Source organism: Erinaceus europaeus, chromosome 17, assembly GCF_950295315.1.
Source record: "Erinaceus europaeus chromosome 17, mEriEur2.1, whole genome shotgun sequence".
Taxonomy (NCBI): domain Eukaryota; kingdom Metazoa; phylum Chordata; class Mammalia; order Eulipotyphla; family Erinaceidae; genus Erinaceus; species Erinaceus europaeus.
Window position 1 is genome coordinate 21,169,421 of NC_080178.1, and position 20,157 is coordinate 21,189,577.

Consider the following 20,157-nt stretch of genomic DNA (forward strand, 5'->3'; position numbering starts at 1 on the left):
GTAGAGTTTCTGGTATCCTATAATTATAACAGCATATTACCTACAAATAATGATAATTTAGCTTCATCCTTTCCAATCTGAATTACTTTGATAACTCTTTCTTGCCTGATTGTGATGGCAAGGACTTCTAGGACTGTGTTAAATACAAGTGATAAGAGTGTGCTTTGTTGCCTAGTTCCTGATTTTAAGCATTGGCCATGGGTTTGTCACCCATACCCTTTACTATGTTGAGTAATTTTCCTTCCACTACAAATTTCTTGAGTATCTTTATCATAAATGGATGTTGGACTTTGTCAAATGCTTTATCTACATCACTTGATAAATTCATGTGATTTTTAATCTTTGTTGTTGTTGTTTTTATGGTGGAATAAATTGATTGACTTGAAGGTGTTCAACCATCTCCATTTCCCAAGGATGAATCCCACTTGGTCTTGGTGGATTATTCTCTTAATATCTTCTTGGATTTAATTAGCCAAGATTTTGTTGAGAATTTTTTTAATTAATTTTATTAGTTATTTAATGTTGACTTACAAAATTGAAAGATAATAGGACTATAATTCCATATGGTTCCTACCACTAGAGTTCTGTGTCCCATCGCCTCCATTGGAAAGTGTAGTAGGTCTCCCAAGGTTACTGATACAGGCTGATTCTATAATTATCAATCTGTATTTATGTATATTTTATACTTAATTCTTTTATTATTTTTAAAATTTATTTATTTATGTTTCCTTGTGTTGCCCTTGTTGTTTTTTTATTGTTCTTATAGTTACTATTGTTGCTGTCGCTAGATAGGACAGAGAGAAATGGAGAGAGCAGGGGAAGACAGAGAGGAAGAGAGAAAGATAAGACACCTGCAGACCTGCTTCACCCCCTGTGAAGTGACTGTCCTACAGGTGGGGAGCCGGGGGCTCCAACCGAGATCTTTACATCGGGAAAAATATTTATTATTTCACTTTGTATATTTAATTACGTAGACAAAGTGTGTCTGGGAAGTGAAGTAAGGGGTAAAGAGGTTTTAGACATAAGTAATAAATATATATCTAGGAAATGTATGATGTTTTCTTTGGTCAATTCTATTAGAATACCAAGATTATGAGATCTAAATTTAATTGTGGATGGCTGTTAAGCATTTTTACTTTGAGGTATATAGTTTCTCCTTGCTTGTGGATATTTGTATACATGTACCTAGTACCCTAGGTCCATAGCTAGTATTATATCTGTGTGAGAAAATGTGTCATCAGCAATTTCACAGGGTCCTTTCATTCTTTCTAAACCTTTCCTCTCCCTCATCTTTAAATTGAAAAAGTGGATTCATTGTATCTTATAGATTAGATATTCTTTCTTCTCCATGAGTGAGTCTACATCCTAAGTCTTCTGAGTTTGTAGTACACTCAAAATGTTTTTCACTTTCTTTAATTCTGTTTGAAGTTTTTCTTTCATACTTCCTAACTGCTTAGTCAATTCTGATTGAAGTTCTTCTTTTTATGTTATCTAATTTCTAGAGAACTCTGATTGAAGTTCTTTTTTCATGTCTTCTAGTTTCTTAAAGAACTCTCTTCAAAGATCTTTTGTGTTTCCTAACTCCTTAGTCAAATATTCTTTCAACTCTTTAATATACTTCTCCATACTGTGCTTAGACTCTTGGAGAGTACTCATACTGAGATTTCTGTAGTCTTTCTCTGATAACATAAATATGTCCATATATTCTTAGAGTCCTTCTGTTTCATTTCTTTCTGGTGGCATGTTTGGTAGTTTGTTTCTGTAATTAATCTGTTTATGCATTTATTGTGCTGCTTATATCTGGCCAGCAAGTGGTGGTGTGGTGATCTCTGCATTTCCTTTGTTTATATATTTAGTGTTGAAGGGGTAGGGACCTGTGTTTAGGTTTCTTGTTCCCTTGAGCTTTGTGTACTCCTTGTAGTGTATAAGCATGAGTTCTCTGTATTATCTGAGTCTGAAACCAAGCCCCAGGGCATTGCTGTTGGGCTGCAGTTGTGTTCAGAAAAGCTAGGTTCACTTTACCATTTAGCAGCCTCTTCTACAAATTACCTTTATGTTTTGTCAACAGACAGGACTTCTCTTGATTACAAATGCTCCCTGACTTTTTTGGTGTGTCCTTCCCTGTGACTCAGTAGGCTAACGCCCCTGAGATCATGGATTTAATGTTGTAAGGTTCTCTTTTCTCACCTGCCTGTGCTGTGTGATGGTTTGACTACTGCTGAGTGTGGGGGGGTGGGGGGTGGGGGGGGATGGCATAGAATTTCTTTGTGTTTGATTTTTTGTGCCACTTCCTGTTCTCACTCCAACCATTTGTGCAAGGACCCACCTGAGGCTGCAGTGCTTATACAATTTCTCATATGTAATTGGTGAGTTTTCTTAAGTTCTGTAGTTGTAGAGATATTAGTTGTTTGGGGAGATGTCAGTTTTGTTCTCTGTTACTCCATGGCCCTGCCTCCTGGAAGTCCTCTTTTAAGTTTTTCAAATCCTTTAGTCCTTCTTTTTTCACTGTGGTATCATAGAGAAAAAATAATAAATTATATAAATTTTTAAATGTCCAGTTTGGAGTCCTGACATATGTGTATCTCAAAATAATCACCACACTAGATCAAATTTACATGCATCACATCATAAAATTGCCATTTTTAAATTTTTGGATGCATAAGAATATGTGGTATGATTAAATGTAAACAGTATGCTGTGCATTAAAGCTCAAGATTTACTTACCTTTGTAAGTGAAATTTTCTGACTATTCATCAATATTTCCAATCACCCACACATCCCCAGCTCTTGACAACAACCATTTCTACTTGACATACCTTTAAGTTTGACTGTTTCAGATTTCACATGACTATAAGCATTTTATTTCTTTTATTTTTTATTATTTCTTATATTTTAATGGGGTATTAATGTTTTACAACAGTGAATCTGTAGTTTCCTCTAGGCTCTTGTCTTCATTCATTGTATTATCAGTTTTATTTGCACTTAATCTACCCATTTTTAATGTGTTTTTTATTTTTATGTTCTGTTGTTCCTCAGTTGTTGTGTTTTATGTACAAGCCACACTATAATAAATACCTTTATGACAAATGCAATCACCACCCTCAGAATTTACAATAGTAACTAAAGCAATGACTGAAGCAGTTTAACCAATACCAGTTAGTCCCACAATGTCTCCAGTTTAAGAAAAAATAGCAACCAAATCTAAATGAAAAAGAAAGAGAAAGGAAAAAAGGGATGGCAGGAATAGACAGTTATGCAAATCTATGGCCCACTGTAGATTCTAGAGGTAGCAAGAGGGGAAGAGGAAGTAGAGCAGAGACACACACAAAGAGAGTCCGCTCTGAGTCAGACTTCTTCCCTGAAATAGTTCACAAATAAGTATCAGTGAATTCAGAAGGCAGAGGTAGGAGGAAAGGGGAAACGAAGATGGGGGAAAAAAGAGAGAAAACAAAAAAGAAAAGAAGGAAACAGAAAAAACAAAAGCAGTGAAAGGAGAGTCATATATATATATATATATATATATATATATATATATTTTTTTTTTTTTTATTGGCTTGGAGTTGGGAGAAGTGTATAGAGGAGGTATGAAAAGTGAGACAAGTTTCTCTCACAGTGGGTGATAATTCTTGTCGCCTAGCAATGGAAAGTATACTAAGAGTTAATTTTGGTCAACCTGAGGGGGGGGGGGGGATATGCATGTATATATAATAGTATTTGTAAACAGAGTAAAAAACCCAAGCAGTGGGTCCACAGCTTGGACAGCTCCCAGTTAGCCTATGCACATTGAGTCTAGACAACTGATTGAGAAAGAAAACACAATACTAAACAAAGGAGAAAAAAGAAAAAAAAAAACTTTCAAGCACTCCTTCCCAGGCTGGGTGAGGCTTGCTTGCTTAGCTAACTATCACCTGAATGGGTCTAAGTCCCTTACTCAGAGGGATAACAAAAATAGCCTAGAAATTTGGAAGCAGTGTTTAATGGCACCCTGGTGGGCCAGGAATCTTGGTAAAGAAAGGAGCTCAATGGGCAGCCTGCTAGCAGCTCCCTACCCCAGGTCTGGTTATGGGGAGAGGGGTGCTGAGAGAAATAATCAGGACATTTCCTTTCTTTTTGCTCTAATTTTTAACCCAAATTGAATTATAGTCACCTTCTTGGTCCATGTTTAGGACGCTTCCTTGCTTGTCCCGCTGAAGGCCAGGCAGTTGTTATCAGAGCCCATGGGTGCTGCTACTTTGCAGTTGCCATCTTGGCTCCGCCTCCTAAAGATCCATTTTTATTTCTCTTATTTTAAATCACTTATTGGGGGATGTATCAGGTTTTAGTACAGTTGTTGCTACACGAGTACAATTTATTATCTCCCTGTCAAGTTAATTTCTAATCATATCTTGTTTTAATTCCAAATATTGTTGTTAAATCTGTTTCTCAGAATTATATCAAATATTTTCTTTTTTCTTTATTTGACTTCCTATATCACAGCTGTACTTTTGTGATGTTCTTGATACTTTTGTCACTGTTGCTTTTTCGTTAATTATGCATTCCTCTCAGTTATTTAATTGAATAAAAAGTAATTGTAATTTATTTAATTAAATTCAAAGACTCATAACAACTCCTTTTTTGTTTATGTAAAAGTTAATTTCTCATGAGAGATAACACTGTCTTTATACCCTCTATGTGTTCAAAGTATACTAGGTTCACTGCCTTTTAGTTCTGAATATTTTGTACCAAGTACAATTGTGATTATTTGAATATGAATGGAGGAGTACTTGAGCTATGTGTTCTCCATGTCAGAATGAATTTGTTCATTGACTTAAAATCATATATATATATATATATATATATATTCTTTTGTTGTCTGTTAGTTAATAATGATCAATAAGATTGTGGGAATAAGAGGGGTAAAATTCCATGTAATTCCTACCACCAGAGTTCTGTATCCTATCCCCTCCATTGGAAATTTCCCTATTCTATATCCCATTGGGAGTATTGGACTAAAGATCTTAATGGGTACAGAAGATGGGAGGTCTGGCTTCTGTAATTGCTTCTCTGGTGGGCAGGGCTCTGGAGAGGTGAGGGTCTAGGACATATCGGTGAAGTCCTCTGCCCAAGGTAGTAAAGTTGGCATCATGGTAGCATCTGCAACTTGGTGGATGAAAAGCATTAACATATAAAGCAGAACAAAATGTTTAATAATCATGAATCCAAAGGTAAGAGTATAGCAGTTGAGACTTGGAGTTTTCATGTTGGAAGAAGCCAGGAAGTCTATTTTAGATATATACTAATGGGCCCATGACTTTACTAGTTTTTGCCTGCCCTGGACAGCTAACATACAGGTATGCTAAAAGTATTGTCTGAGAGGATTGTGTCAGAGTTGGGAATAGGACTGCCAACATGGATTAGGGCAGAGAGTATCGCTCATATATGGGGAAGTATATAAATATTGTTTGCTGTAAACTCCAATGATCTGACCCATGTCTATTCATATTTAGCACAGGAGCCTATGTAACCTCTGCATCCCTATCGGTCTGAGGTAATATTCCACGGTCATAGCTAGGAACATTCTAAACTGCATTCATTTCAGGACCAGTCTCCCTTGAGTATCAGAGTATGTTGACCCAGCCTCCCTTTGGTCAGTGGGGCAATTTCTACCACTGCTATTCTACAGGGAGGGCAAGGTCCTGTAGAGGCCCACAAGAGGGTTTATGATGTTGTTCCTGATAGAGATGACCATCAGTGGTGGAGAGAGGGCTCTGTTAGAGGTTTAGACTCCTCATATCTATGTGAGAATCCCTGGATTCCCTAACTAGGGCTCCAGATGATGGGTTGGTCTGGTAGTGACCAAAAGGGCCATCATCAAAGTGTGCCAGTCTCTTGCCCTTATCTGGATTTTGTAGTCTTTATCTGACAGGGTTAGGCATAGAATGATTGAGGGAAGTTAAACAGGAAGCAGGTAAGGAGAGTATCTAGGTCTAAATAACAAATATTTGATTAACTACTTTATGGTGTCCTTTTTAGGTCTTTATGCTGGCTTGTTGCACTTACTGAGTCATTGTAGACTGTTGCACACTTTTACTTTAAGGTATCTATTTCCCCCTGACTTATAGGTACATGTGTACATGTGACCTATCTCATGGTCTATATCTAGATAACTTCATTAGGAGATGTGCCACCTGAAATGTTACTTAGAAAACCTATGGACTAGGGAAGTCTCACCTTAGATTAGAGCTGCAGGCTTGACATCCCAGGCCTGGCATCTCTGCATATAGTTCAAGGCGTAACATGTTGAGGTGGCAATGGTTGAATTGATTAGGTTGAGATAAGCAGATGCAGTATCAAATAGTATGCATCAAAAGAAACATGAAGGGAAATGATAAATGTTTATTTATCTTTCTTTAATTTTATTTTAAGTCATATAGTCAATAGAAACAGCCAGAAATCATGAGGAAAGGGGTTTATAGAGAAAGAAGAAGAGACAGAAATACCTGCAACACTGTTTCACCACTTGCAAAACTTACCTCTTGCAGGTAGGGCCTGGAGGCTGGAACACATTGTAACATGTGTGCCTCACCAGGTAGACCACTACCTGCCCTCCTCCTTTTTTTAAAAATCTTTTTGTCTTTTTTTTTATCTTTATCAAATCTTATATAAAGCAAGTTCTGCAACCATCTTGTAGTGTTTCTATGACCAAGTGTATGATGTGTTAAAATACATTATAATTATGAATATACCTATTTCACCTTACGTTTTTATTTCATCTAGCATCTTTAACTTTATGTATTGTGGTCCATGTTATTATTTTTGGATGCATCTAAACTTGGGATTGGTAGGCCTTCCAATTTAGGCTCTATAAATATTCCTTCTGGTTTTTGTAGTTTTTGTTTTGTTTCCCTTTCTTTATTCAGAATTTCATCCTTTTTTATTTAGTTCTTTGTACCGCTTGGGTGAGTTTCTTCATTACTCAAATATGGCAGCTTTTTCACTACTTTTATTTTTTCTTCAGCATTTAATATGCAGTGCTGTATTTCTTCGATAATATCTAACATTTTTATTTTATAATAGGATCTGTATCTATGTTCGTTCAATCTATCATGTATTCAGAATCAGAAACTCAAATAGTAATTACTTACAAACCAAGTGACTTTAATTTAATTAAATAAACTTTAACTCAATGATTTGTATTCCAAGCAACACAAGAAAAATAAGAATATTGTTATTTTTGTAAAATCTAATTTCCTAAAATATTTCCAAATTTTGTTACTACTGTTACCACAACAAATATCATCTATATTATTTTCAACCAAAAATATGTGATAATTGATACTGATAATTACAAGCAATATGCAACTGACCTTTAAATTATTGTATATGTATTAACTCCTCATTTAATCCTAAGTGTTATCCTTATTTTCATTTCATAGACAAAGAGCCTTGGATATCGGGGTTGATTAATTTCCCCTTAATTAATCCCATAGGGCTTAATTAAATAAATTAAATAAGATTACTTATTAATTAGCAGAAAGAAAATGTGAACCTAGATGAGCTGGCTTCAGAATCCCAGTTCTCATTATGAAACCATTACTAAATTTAGATTCAAGCAAGCGATTACTGCCCTGCATACCACACTTTAAATAGTCCAGACATAATTTCTCATAAAATTTCCCCTTTTTTAGGTACAGACTTTATTAATTATGTCCTTCTATTGGCCCTAATGTTTCTTTAAACTGTGGCTTTGGGTTAGAGTTTCCTATCTAAACAGTCCTCTGATTTTGTGGTATCATCTTTGTCTTTACTTGAGGTTTTAAAAGTTAATATTACTATTGCATTATTTACCTGCAAGCTAAATTGCTTATGGTTGGAACTTGGGCATGTGTGTTGGAATGTGGACATGTGTGTATATGAAGTCCCCAGATAAAACCATACTTAGCAGGGGTAGGGAGATAGAGAGAATGCATCTTTTCCTGCCTTACTCTAGTACAAATCTTCACAGCATCTGATATTTCTGTGTTTAAAAATACCCTTTTATGTCTTTACATAGATACTGAATGGCAATATTTATTGTTTTGTTAGTTTTACTTGTAACTTTAAAGTATTCAATCATTTGACTATAAGGTTCCAAATGGGTAACATTTGGATGGCTACACGTGTTAAGAGTGAGTTTGCGTAATACACAAAATGCCCATCTGTGCACCTGCCTCTGAGCTTCTTAGTATGCTTCTGTCCTACTTTCCTTCAACCAGATCTAAATACGAAGTCTGGGATATGCGTTTCTGTATTGCTCTTTAAGAGCATCCTAGTTCCTTTATGTTTGGGGTTTGGAGTTAGGATTTTTGTGTGACAAGAGTGAGGCATAATTCGCAAGTAGACTATTCAAAATTCAAACCCAGGGAGCTAGGCAGTAGTGCAGAGGGTTAAGCACACTTGGCGCGAAGAACAAGGATCCGCATAAGGGTCCTGGTTAGAGCCACAGGTTCACCACCTGCAGAGGAGTCGCTTCACAGGCAGTGAAGCAGGTCTGCAGGTGTCTACCTTTCTCGCCCCCTCTCTTTCTTCCCCTCCCCTCTCTATTTCTCTCTGTTCTATATACCAGTGATGACATCAATAGCAACAATAAAAAATAAAAATTCAAACCAAGAGGATTGCTATTTCATCTGGACCTAGTCAAGTATGTAACATTTACTAAGTATTCCACAAATGATTTCAAGTAATTGAAAAAATAACCATTGCCATTAATTTAGCAATTGCCTTATATAAGAAATAAGGTGACAGGGAGATACAGTAAATAAAGACACTTATGCCTGCATTCCTGAGATCCCAAATTCAATCCCCTGCACAATTATAAGCCAGGGCTGAGCAGTGTTTTGGAAAATAAATAAAGGGGGTTGGACAGTGAAACATCCAGATGAATGCATATATTACCATATGCAAAGATTCAAACTGAAGCCCCCAGTACCTGCCTTCAGGGGGAAAGCTTCACACATGGTAAAGTATGCTGCAGATGTCTTCCTCCCTCTCTGTCTTCTCATACCTTCTCAATCTCTCTCTGTCCCATCAAATAAATAAAAATTTTAAAAATAGAAGATGATTCTTGATTTCCATACAGTATCCAATTTAATATTAATAGAAAACCTTTAAGATAAATATCATAACTTTGCTCTTTTTTATATTTATTTATTCCCTTTTATTGCCCTTGTTGTTTTATTTTTGTTTTTATTGTTGTTATTGATGTCATTGTTGAATAGGACAGAGCAAAATTGAGAGATGAGGGGAAGGCAGAGAGGGGGAGAGAAAGATAGATACCTGCAGACCTGCTTCACCACGTGGGATTCCACTCCCCTGCAGGTGGGGAGCCAGGGGCTCAAACCAGGATCCTTATGCTGGTTCTTGAGCTTTGTGCCACATGCACTTAACCAGCTGTGCTACTCCCAACTGTGCTCTTTTATCATGATAAACACAACTCATAATATAACTAGCTCAAGATGACAAAGTCAGTATTCACAATATGAACTTCCACTAAAGTCACATGGTATTATGATTACAGATGATTGCAATGTTATTTTGAAAACAAATGAAAGAATGAATGACTCAATAGTCACAAAGTTTCCTTGATCTATAGGTTATGCTAAAAACCCAGTTAAAGAATTACTGCTTGTAGCATGATCCTGTATGTATTATGTTGATGCTTTTGCAGGAAGGTGCAATGAACACCTAACTCGAGTGCCATAAGCATGTTTAAACTTGGACTCTGTGTCAATATGATTGGAAATAGACTTTGAGAATGAATAAAATAATATATAATGACACAAGTTTTATTTTTTAAATCAACACATTTGTTACTTTGGTTGAATAAATTGTGATTATTTGTCATCCTTCTGATTGAGGATAGGAAAGGATATTGCCATTATAAATAAAATAATTTCATTCATGATTGTCTATTTATGTCAAAAGTTTTATTGAGATTTGAAATGCTGATGACAGAAATGCAATAAAAAACCTTTATTCGTTTATATTCTATGAAACATATTGAAATATATTACATTCCTTCTTCTTTATGGACAGCAATTTTGGGCACATGGTTCTCTATTAAATTTACTATTTGTTAAGATATTATTTGCAAAGATTTTGCCTTTAACATTAGTGTCTCACTTTGACTTTCATTATAAGTTATAAGTGTTAACAATCAAATGTTGAAAATTTATATTTCAGAAGTGATCACAAAGCTCATGCACACATAGCAATACTGGACATAAAAGGCAGGTTGGTCAAATGTGAACAGATGGCAGCATTTATTGTTAGCAGGCTTTAAATCCGTGTTAATGCAATTCCATTATATCATTATATATTTGATAGTAATTTAATTGCATTAAAAGAAAAGAGCAATATTAAATACATTCGATGATAAAATCAGATGTTGTAGATGGAAGTGAGATGCAACTTGGAGTTTTTCTAGATGCATATCCTTTCCATATGATAGTTAAAGGATTAATAGTTCCTGAAAAAAAAGTTAAAGAGTGTCACTAAAACCAAGGAAGCTATCTTGCAGGGCGTAAGCAAGAGAAATATTAACTCTCTTTTTAATGTCATGAGATATGAAAGGGCAAGGTTTGGGGAGTGCAACAATGGGCACATGTGAATTTAGATGCCTTATGTAAGTTTCATGACACATGATCTCCGAATCTGCCTATTATTCAGACTTGATGTGAGAATTAAAGCGTCAGTATAATACCTCAATACCATAACTCATAGCTAATTTTAATTCCTCCCATTTATCAGCTGATCTGCCTTAGGGATCCATTCAAACAAAGCCCTTACTTCTTTCTTCAATTGTGCATTTTGTAATGCAGTGCTACTGATTTTGCAGAATACATAGTATAACAACAGTTAGGGTGAATGAAGATGAGTGAGTCCTGCTCATTCTTTGGGTTCAGATGACAGACACTCCTACATATTTTAGGACAATAGAAATAAATGCTATCATAATAGTCTCTAGATCATTTTACTTTTTATTGCAACTATATACAGAAGTACATTTATTTAAGGAAAGAGTAACGTGGAACAACTGTTAGATAAAACTCCTGTCTGAAGATGGGAGGCCTGGAAACTCTGTTAGCTTGACAGTCTATGGCCATTTTGTTTTATTTTATCAAATGTTTCCCCAATACTACTGAGAATGAACTTATAGGTAGTAGGAAGGGGTTTTGAGTGCACAAGAGATGTTTACACAGTGGGTGGAGGAGTTTTAGAAAGTTAACCACACTTGGAAAACAGTGACCCCATAGGAATGACAGGTAATTTCAGCGAACTAATGGGGAACTGGCACTTGGTAGGATTGGAATCTGTAATTTAAGAGAAGGAGGCCTATGAAGGGGCCCCTTTCTCTTTGTCCCTCAAGTAGTCTATTATGGGAGTCATTCTGCATGTTGATAGTAATTCTGCACAACTTCTGCTTCATGTCTTTGTAATACAGAGTTTGAACTTTACATACCTGATCACGGAGTCACTTGTGAGTTTTCTATGGTGGAGCTATGACAGGACCCCCGAAGTCTCCCAAAGAACACTAATTTTAGGGGCTTTCCCCAGGACCTCAGTAGTTGCTTCCCATAACACAACCATTAAAGTAATCATTTTAAAATTAAAAATAGAGGGGGCCAGGTGGTGGCGTGTCTGATTAAAATACTAAGTGCAAGGGCCAGTACAAATACCCATGTTTGAGCTCTAGGTTCTCTACCTGCAGGCGGGAGTTTTCAGAAGTGGGCAAACAGGTCTACAGGTATTTATCTTTCTCTCTCCTTTTCTATTCTCCCTCCTCCTTCTCTCAATTTCTCTCTGTCCTATCCAATAAAATGGATAAAATGGCTGCCAGGAGCAGTGGGTTTGTAGTGCTGGCACTGAGACCTAGCCATAACCCTGGAGGGGAGAAATTAAATAGATTTAATGTATAAGTGGAAAAATGGAGACCAGACACACTCATAAAACAAATTGCTAACTATACAGTACACAGTGTTACTCAGACCTAACTGCACGAAATCATTAGTTTCAAAGTGTTTAAAAGTGATACTTTCCAGATAAGATTTTTCAAGTTGCTTTGAGAATATGGGACAATTCATGAAAAATCTGTTTCATACTGTTTATCTTCCAATCAAAGCTTGCCAACTATAAAAAAAACATAAATATTTAAAATGCAGAGGTGAAAGATTATGATTACTTATAAATTTTCTTGGCTTGTTTGTTTGCTTTTCAAGATTTTTCTGTATTTTTTCCTTTCCATTTCTTGACCTTAAATACAAGTTGCAATTCACCATTGTTCAATGCACCACCTCTCTGGGGGATCTTGTTATCCTGGCAGAAGTTGACAAATTTGGTAGCTTCATGATATTTGGATTGTATTTTAACAAAGGGATCAACAGCTCATCCAGGTGCTTTTGACTCAAGAGGGAAATAACACTTTTAGGTGGGAACCTGCAATATACTTGGACATCTGCACAATGACTAGAATTAGCATAGGTTTACATAGTACAAAACTCCATTAGAATTCTGATGGTTTAGAAAGGAATAGAAGGTTATAAACTTTCTGTCAGAAAGTCTCTGGAGGTTGAGAAGACCCGCAACAAAATGCTCTCAATGTGAAAATTGTGTTATGAATGACTATAAGGATAGGGGAAAATGTTCATGAAACAATAAATATGTTATATTTATCAAGAGACCATATTTTCTGCTTGGTTGATAGGCATGGCAATTAAATAGGTGGTTTCTCTTAGTGTTTATAATGTGTAATATCACAAGGTGATATAGCATAAGTCCACACATTAGGTATCTAGAACTATTTTCCTTGTATAAGTTACTTACATGAAGAAAAGGAGAAAAATTATGAAAAGAGAGTATAAAATTGTAAGTAAAGTAAAAGAAAATAGATGAGGGGAGAAAGAGAAATGTCAAAGAGAAATGGGTAAATAAAATAAAAAGAAGAAAGAAGAAATATTTTTTGATTTTTTTTCTCCGGGGCTAGGGCTGGGCTAGGGCCCAGTGCCTGCAGTACAAATCCACTGCTCCTTGAGACATCTATTATGATTTTCTAACAGTGGGATAAAATATAATTCTACAACTATGGAGTGGAATGTTCATTATTTCTGACAGGATGAGACAAGCACTTTCTGGGAATATCTTACTATTATTTATTTAATTATGATTGACTGTTGTATGCTTTACATTGGGTTGTTCTAGTTCTCCCCCGCCAAGAAAATTGGATCAGTCCAGTTAGTTTCGCGGGCCCGCTTGGCCCCGCCCCTAGGAACCCCAGAGAGGGTTTCAGAGTTCCAGAGTTCCAGAGTTGGAGAGTTGCAGAGTTAGGGAGAGTGCTTGCTGCAAAGAGACAGCAGAGTTCTGTTTGGTGATTAGTTTGGTTTAGTTTATGAATCGTTGTTCCTAAATAAAGAAATACAGCTTCCCTGCCCAGCCGTTGTCTCCGCATCTCTGTTACCCGCCCGTGAAGCTAACCCGGCTAGAGCCCTCCAAATTTTAACAACAATTGACATTCCATTGGATAACAGGAGTATAATTCCATAAAATCCACAGAAGTAGAGTTTTGCATCCCATCCCCTCCACTGGAAGCTTTCCTATTCTTTATCCTTCTGGGGGTATGAGCCCAGAAGCATTATGATGTGCAGAAGGGGTAAGGTCTGGCTTCTGTAATTGCTTCTCTGGTGGACATGGGTGTTGGTAGGTTGATCTATGCTCCCAGCCTGTTTCTATCTTTCCCTAGTGGGGCAGGGCTCTGGACACATTGATGTGGTCCTATGCCCAGGAAAGTGAGATTGGTATCATGGTACCATCTGCAGCTTGGTGGTTGCAAAGCACAACAAATTGTTTAATAATCAGGAACCTAAAGGTAAGAGTATAGCAGATGAAATTTAAGATCTCAATTTTGGAAAAAAAAAACAAAAAACTGGGAAGTCTACGTTAAGCATATTCCAAGGGCCCATTGACTTTACTAATTTTTGCCTGGGATCCACAGCTAACATGTAGGCAGGCTAAAGGCATTGTCTGGGAAGATGGTGTCAGAGTTGAGAATAGACTAGAGAGCTGGAACAACAAAGACATTTGCTCCCAGATATGGGAGAAGTATATAAATACCATTAACGGTAAATCTCATTAATTTGATCTGGGGCCCATAATCAGGCATAGTACAACCCATTGCCTTCTTAAACTCAAGAAAGCAGGAACCTCCCCCATTCTCTATAAAACCCATATTTCTCCCAGTCTTGGATCCTCTGGGCTATGGCTTGTTTTCCTTCACACTTCTTTTGATCCATACCATTTGATACTGCATCTGCTGAGCTCAACCAAATCAGTGCAACCAGTGCCTCCTGGACATGCTTCACTTCCGACATTGTCCAGAGACACCGGGCCTGGAATGTCAACCTTTCAGCTCCCATACGCTGGTGAGATCTTTCCTAGCTCATAGAACTCCTTAATTCCATTTCTGGTGGCACACTTCATAGAACCTAGATATAGACCGGGGTCCATGAGACAGATCACATATGCAAGTTTATCCACAAGTAAGGGTAGATTATATACCTTAAAGTAAAAATGCACAATAGATTTCAGTGAATCAATAAGTGCAACAAGAAAGTAAAAAGACCTAAAAAAGACACCATAAAGTACTTAATCAAGTAGTTTCTACTTAGACCTAGATACCCTCCTCACCCACTTCATATTTCATTTCCCTCAAGCACACTAATGCTAACCCTGTCAGATAAAGTAAGGACTATGAAAGCTGCAAAAGGGCAAGAGATCAACACACTTTAATTATGGCTCTCTTCATCACTATGAGTCCAACCCATCATCCAGGGGCCTAGTCAGGGAATCCTGGGATTATCAGATAGATATGATAAGCCTAGACCTCTAGCAGATCCCTCTCTCCCTCTCTCTACCATCAGTGGTCATCTCCATAAGGAACATCAGTCACCACTGTGGACCTGCTTGTGGACCTGCTTGTGGACCTGCTTGTGGAACTTTACAGAACCGTGCCATCAATGTGGAACAACAGTAGTAAGGACTGCCCCACTCTCTGAAGGGAGACTGGGTCAACATACTCTGCCACTCAAGGAAGGCAGGTCCTAAAATAAATGCAGCCTAGAAGGTTCCTATCTATGAAATGGGAGCTCAAACCTACAGGGATGCAGGGGTTACACAGGTTCCTGTGTTGAATCTGGGAATGTTGTAAGGTGGAAGTGTTAGGGCATTAATGGATTGGAATTCAGCTAAATAATTGAGAGTCACTTTCAATGGCCTCCTACATTGTAATTCCTGATTCCTACCCATCTGCTCCAATTCACTGATTTTTTGAATTAAACAAAGAGTGAAGAGATGTGTTTTACTTTTACATGAGTAACCTTCCACCAGCTTCACTTATTATAAATAAACACAAAATTGATGTAATGTATATACCTGTGTGCCATACCCTCAGGCACCATATTCTAGTTATTCAACCTGTGAGATAACAGTGCTTATGCAAAAAGAATTTCATGTTTGAGCCTCCAAGGTCCCATACTTAGTCCTCAGAAGCTTCACAAATATAATTGAGCAGTGTTGTGTTTCGAATTAAAAAAAAATAATATGTTTAAAGTAATTGCAAGAATCATTCAAATATTCTAGGAAGTTTCAGGAATTTAGTGCCTGAGACCTAGGTAACTTTTCTTTCTCTTTTTCTCATAACATTACATTACATACAAATTAATTACATAAAATTGCATAATTTTTCTCATAATCATTACAATCCTTCTCTCCTTTAATAAATAAACAAATGGAAGTCAGCAGTAGCTCATCAGGTTAAGCACAGGCGGCACAAAGCTCAAGGACCAGCATAAGAATCCTAGCTTGAGCCCCCCGGGTACCCACCTGCAGAGGAGTCCTTCACAGGCAGTGAAGCAGGTCTGCAGGTGTCTATTTTTCTCTCCTCCTCTCTGTCTTCCCCTCCTCTCTCCATTTCTCTCTGTCCTATCCAACAACAACAACATCAATGACAACAATAACTACAACAATAAAACAAGGGCAGTAAAAGGGAATGCACAAATGAATATTAAAAATAAATAAATAAACTAATCCTTAAGAGAGAAAGAGAATCCTTTCTTGTCCTATTGGTGCTGATAAAATACAGCAAACTGAACCCAGTTAAAACCGGTATAGAAATTTTAGGACTTGAAAAGTATCTATCTTGTGAGCATATAAGACAAACATGAGAATAAATTACCCGTGTCTATTTAAAATTTTCACCTGAAAATCTATAAGAGTCTGCCTATTTCTTCAGTCTTTCTTTACTCTCCAAGTATGGAATTGGAAGCATATTTTTTCTCAGATTAATTAATTAGATAAATCTGTATATCACCTGTACTTAGCACATAGTGGGCATACTTATAAAGTCTATTAAGTATATGACAGTGAAATAAATTATGGGAAATATTAACAGTCAATTAATATTCTTGGCTTGATATTTAACCTCACATTTTATTATAGTACACAAGTCATTTATGTAACTATAAGCACTGTTATGTCCCTGTACTAGGTGAGTATGCAAATTGTTGAACAAATGAAATCTCTAGGCTTACATATTATCTTGAGGGGAAATCTGTATTAAAGAAAAATACTGAGCAAAAGTAAATCTGAGACTAAATTAGCAAAGGATGATTATACATGATTTTGTGTAAAGGGGTTCTTCATGATACTACTTTTGCTTAAGAAAGTACTAAAATTGCATCTAATCAGCAAATACTCTGTTAATATGTGGTTTATGTAAGATGGAATAGCTTTCTAACTGGTAGACTTAACAGTGTTTTTAATATTAATTTATTTGTTTATTTTCTTTTGTTGCCCTTGTTTTTTTATTGTTGTAGTTATTATTGTTGTTATCAATGTTGTTGTTGGATAGGACAGAGAGAAATGGAGAGAGGAAAGGAAGACAGAGATGGGGAGAGAAAGATAGACACCTGCAGACCTGCTTCACTGCTTGTGAAGCGAACACCCTGCAGGTGGGGAGCCGAGGGCTTGAACCAGGATCCTTACGCTGGTCCTTGTGCTTTGCCACCGTGTGATAAACCCTCTGCGCTACTGCCCAACTCCTGATTTAGAGGTTTTTGATTGGCTGCAAAGTGATAAGTTTAAGGCTATTTCAAAGGAGAGCATATTATTCAATGTATGGAACAAAAATTTATCAGTGGCTGTTATTTCTTGAAATAAAAATAGGGCCCTTTGGGATTCTTCGTCCTTGATCGTTATATTGAATAGTTTATAAAAAGAGAATAACTGTCCTTCCTTTTTAAATATTTATTTATTTATTCCATTTTGTTGCCCTTGTTTTATTTTGGTAGTTATTGTTGTTGTTATAAATGTCATAGTTGTTGGATAGGACAGAGAGACATGGAGAGAGGAGGGGAAGATTGCGAGGGAGAGAGAAAGATAGACACCTGCAGACCTGCTTCACCACTTGTGAAGCAACCCCCCTGCAGGTGGGAAGCCAGGAGCTTGAACTGTGATCCTTAAGCGGGCCCTTGTGCTTGGAGCCAAGTATGCTTAACCACCTGCACTACTGCCAGATTCCCACTTTTTTGTTTTTGTTTTTTAATATAAACCAGTTACTATCAGACGGTGTGAGTATACCTGAAATATTTTTTAAATATAGATATGAGAATTCTACAAATTCAAAATATATATGAAAATTTATTACCAAAATATGTGGTGGGGAAAATAAAATAAATGTTGTTAAGGAATTTGATCATAATAAATATCATGGCATGAAAAATATTGTCAATCTTTCTTTGAATTTACCTTAACATAATGCCCAAGTCATTTTTTCCTTTTTGCCTTAGGACAGATTCAATGTACAAAATATTTTAATGTTGATTATCCAAACAAAACAAGAGAAAAATATATACTTTTTCTTCATACCTAAATAAAGCAGACTATGAGTGGTAGATTCAATTTAACTGGTCTTAAAATCCATCATATGTGACTTAGAAGTCTTCCCCCTATGATCTGAAATATTAAGCTGCTAAAAATGCCTATCACATAGAGAACTATAGGGAGTATAGAGTTTAAAATTAATTGAATATTTATATTTTCATATTACTCAGCTCCTGGCGTTTTTTAAATGTAAAATCATTTTTCACCTTCTCAGGACCTATAATAATATGTTAATTGTCATTAAATCTATTATGTGAATTTTCTAATCAATTATAGAACCTTTGCCATTAACCTAAACTTCTGCTAGGTGTAACTGTTGATTTAAATCCACATCAGTATGCAATATATGTTTTTGTTGTTGATGTTGGTAGAGCCTGGCATCATACATGTAGAATTCCACTGCATGGAATTTGGGATGACTTCTCATTTGGGGGAGTGGGGACTGCACTGATCCCTTAGCACTCTGGTGTGGTGTCAGGGAACTTGAATATGGTCTGCCTGAATAGCAAGGCAAGTGAGTTATCTCTCAGCCATCTACTATAACATTGTAAAATAAATCTTTCATCACTTTTTCTTATATTAATAGCAATGAGTATTTAGTGTGATTTATTTGTACTAAATTCTTAGTGATCAATTAGCATGTATTCATTGTTTTATATTACTAAGTAAATCCTTTTTGTTTACTATAGGAATTACTGGATGAACAGAGATAATGTCTATAGATTAACAAGATGGAAACTTGCTGAAACTAATTTGGAACCTTTTCAATTGACTGAATTCAAGTTTTACCAACAAGGGAACCGGCCCAGTGACAATTTGCTACGGGTAAGTCAGAGATGTAATTGCTATGTTAAATTCTTACAAAGAGTCAAAAACTGTAGGACTGCTCATTACATTTCAGATGATTATAATGTTCCTTCAGATAACTGATAGCTTTTCTTCCTCCCATAGATACACATGTGGTTGTCAGCATATGGCTAAATAGCCGTCTATTGTGTCTAGTTCATTTGGGTTTCAGTCAGTTGTTAACGGAGGAAGCAGGTGGGGAAGGTACCCACCTCATAAAACTTTTACTAGGTGTGATTTATGCAGAGGGGTGGGAGTCAAACTGTTTTTTGAACAGATGTTTCTTTACACTGCCCCAGGAGTTGAAAGAGTGGCAGATTGGCCTGCCCAGGATTCAAAGTGTAACATTTGGACAAATTGTGATGTTCCTCCAGGTTTTTCAAAAGTGGGGCAGAGGTTAGGACATTAATATGCAACAAAGTATTTGCTAAAGGTAGCAAGCCTTTCAGTCTGCCTTTGGAAACCTGGAGAGATCAGAAAGTCTGATGTGGTAACAGCATGAAAATATATTTTGTTAGGCTACTGAGAAGGTTGAACTTGTTTTACTGCAATACTAAGAGAGAATGGAAGTAAAAGTGACTAATGAAAACAACTGGCTGTGAATTGGGGACATTGGTTATGGTATTCCCCATGGCTAAATGTTGTATTGTCAATGGTTAAGGTCACTTGTGTCCAGAAATAGGATCTGTTCAGCTCTGTGAAATGAAAGTAATTTGTCCCTTCATTTTGAGGAGACTACTGCATAGAGAACAAAAAGAAAAGATCAAACTGTAGTGGAATCAAAATACATCTATGAAGATGAGTATACTTGCTATTTTAATTAGAAAATATTGCTTCACTTATGCTAAAGTAAAAATGTTATAAGAATCTGGAACCATGGCAGGGAGGGGAAATCTGTCACATATTCCTGCTAATGTTTACTTTTCTGTGGATTGCTTATATAACAGCTATCAGTCAGTTCTGAATTCATAACTCAAGAATTTCCTAGAAGTTTATTTTTGTGTATCAACTCCTTGACATTGTGTAAATTCAGCTAAAGACGTATTATCTGTCCCTAGGGGGAGACTGCTTTGTTTTGAGAGCATCTGAAGAACATAGACATGGAGGTGTTTTGTAGTAGGTAAAGTGACCTCTTAAGAGGAGCAATAAGTAGTAAGATAAAGTACTTGTCACTCAAGAGGAACATGAACCACAAAGAGAGAAAGTAACTTAAAGCTCTCTTTGTAATTATATGAAATTTTCTCCTTTCATTGTCTACAATCTTAGTCCTTATCTATGTAGACTGGAAAATGTTTAAGACTTTCAGTTGATAGAGAAGACTCATGTAAATGACCCACATTAGGAGAATTCTTCTGATAACAC

At 36.5% G+C, this 20,157-nt stretch overlaps 1 long non-coding RNA gene across 1 annotated transcript in view; it reads left to right on the forward strand.

Moving 5' to 3' along the window:
* The window catches only part of LOC132533864 (uncharacterized), an 872,547-nt gene extending 853,781 nt beyond the window's left edge, over positions 1-18,766 (forward strand). The window contains exon 4 of the long non-coding RNA XR_009545613.1: positions 18,639-18,766. This is a non-coding gene — a long non-coding RNA (uncharacterized LOC132533864). The remainder of the gene's footprint in view (positions 1-18,638) is intronic.
* Positions 18,767-20,157: the final 1,391 nt, after the last annotated feature.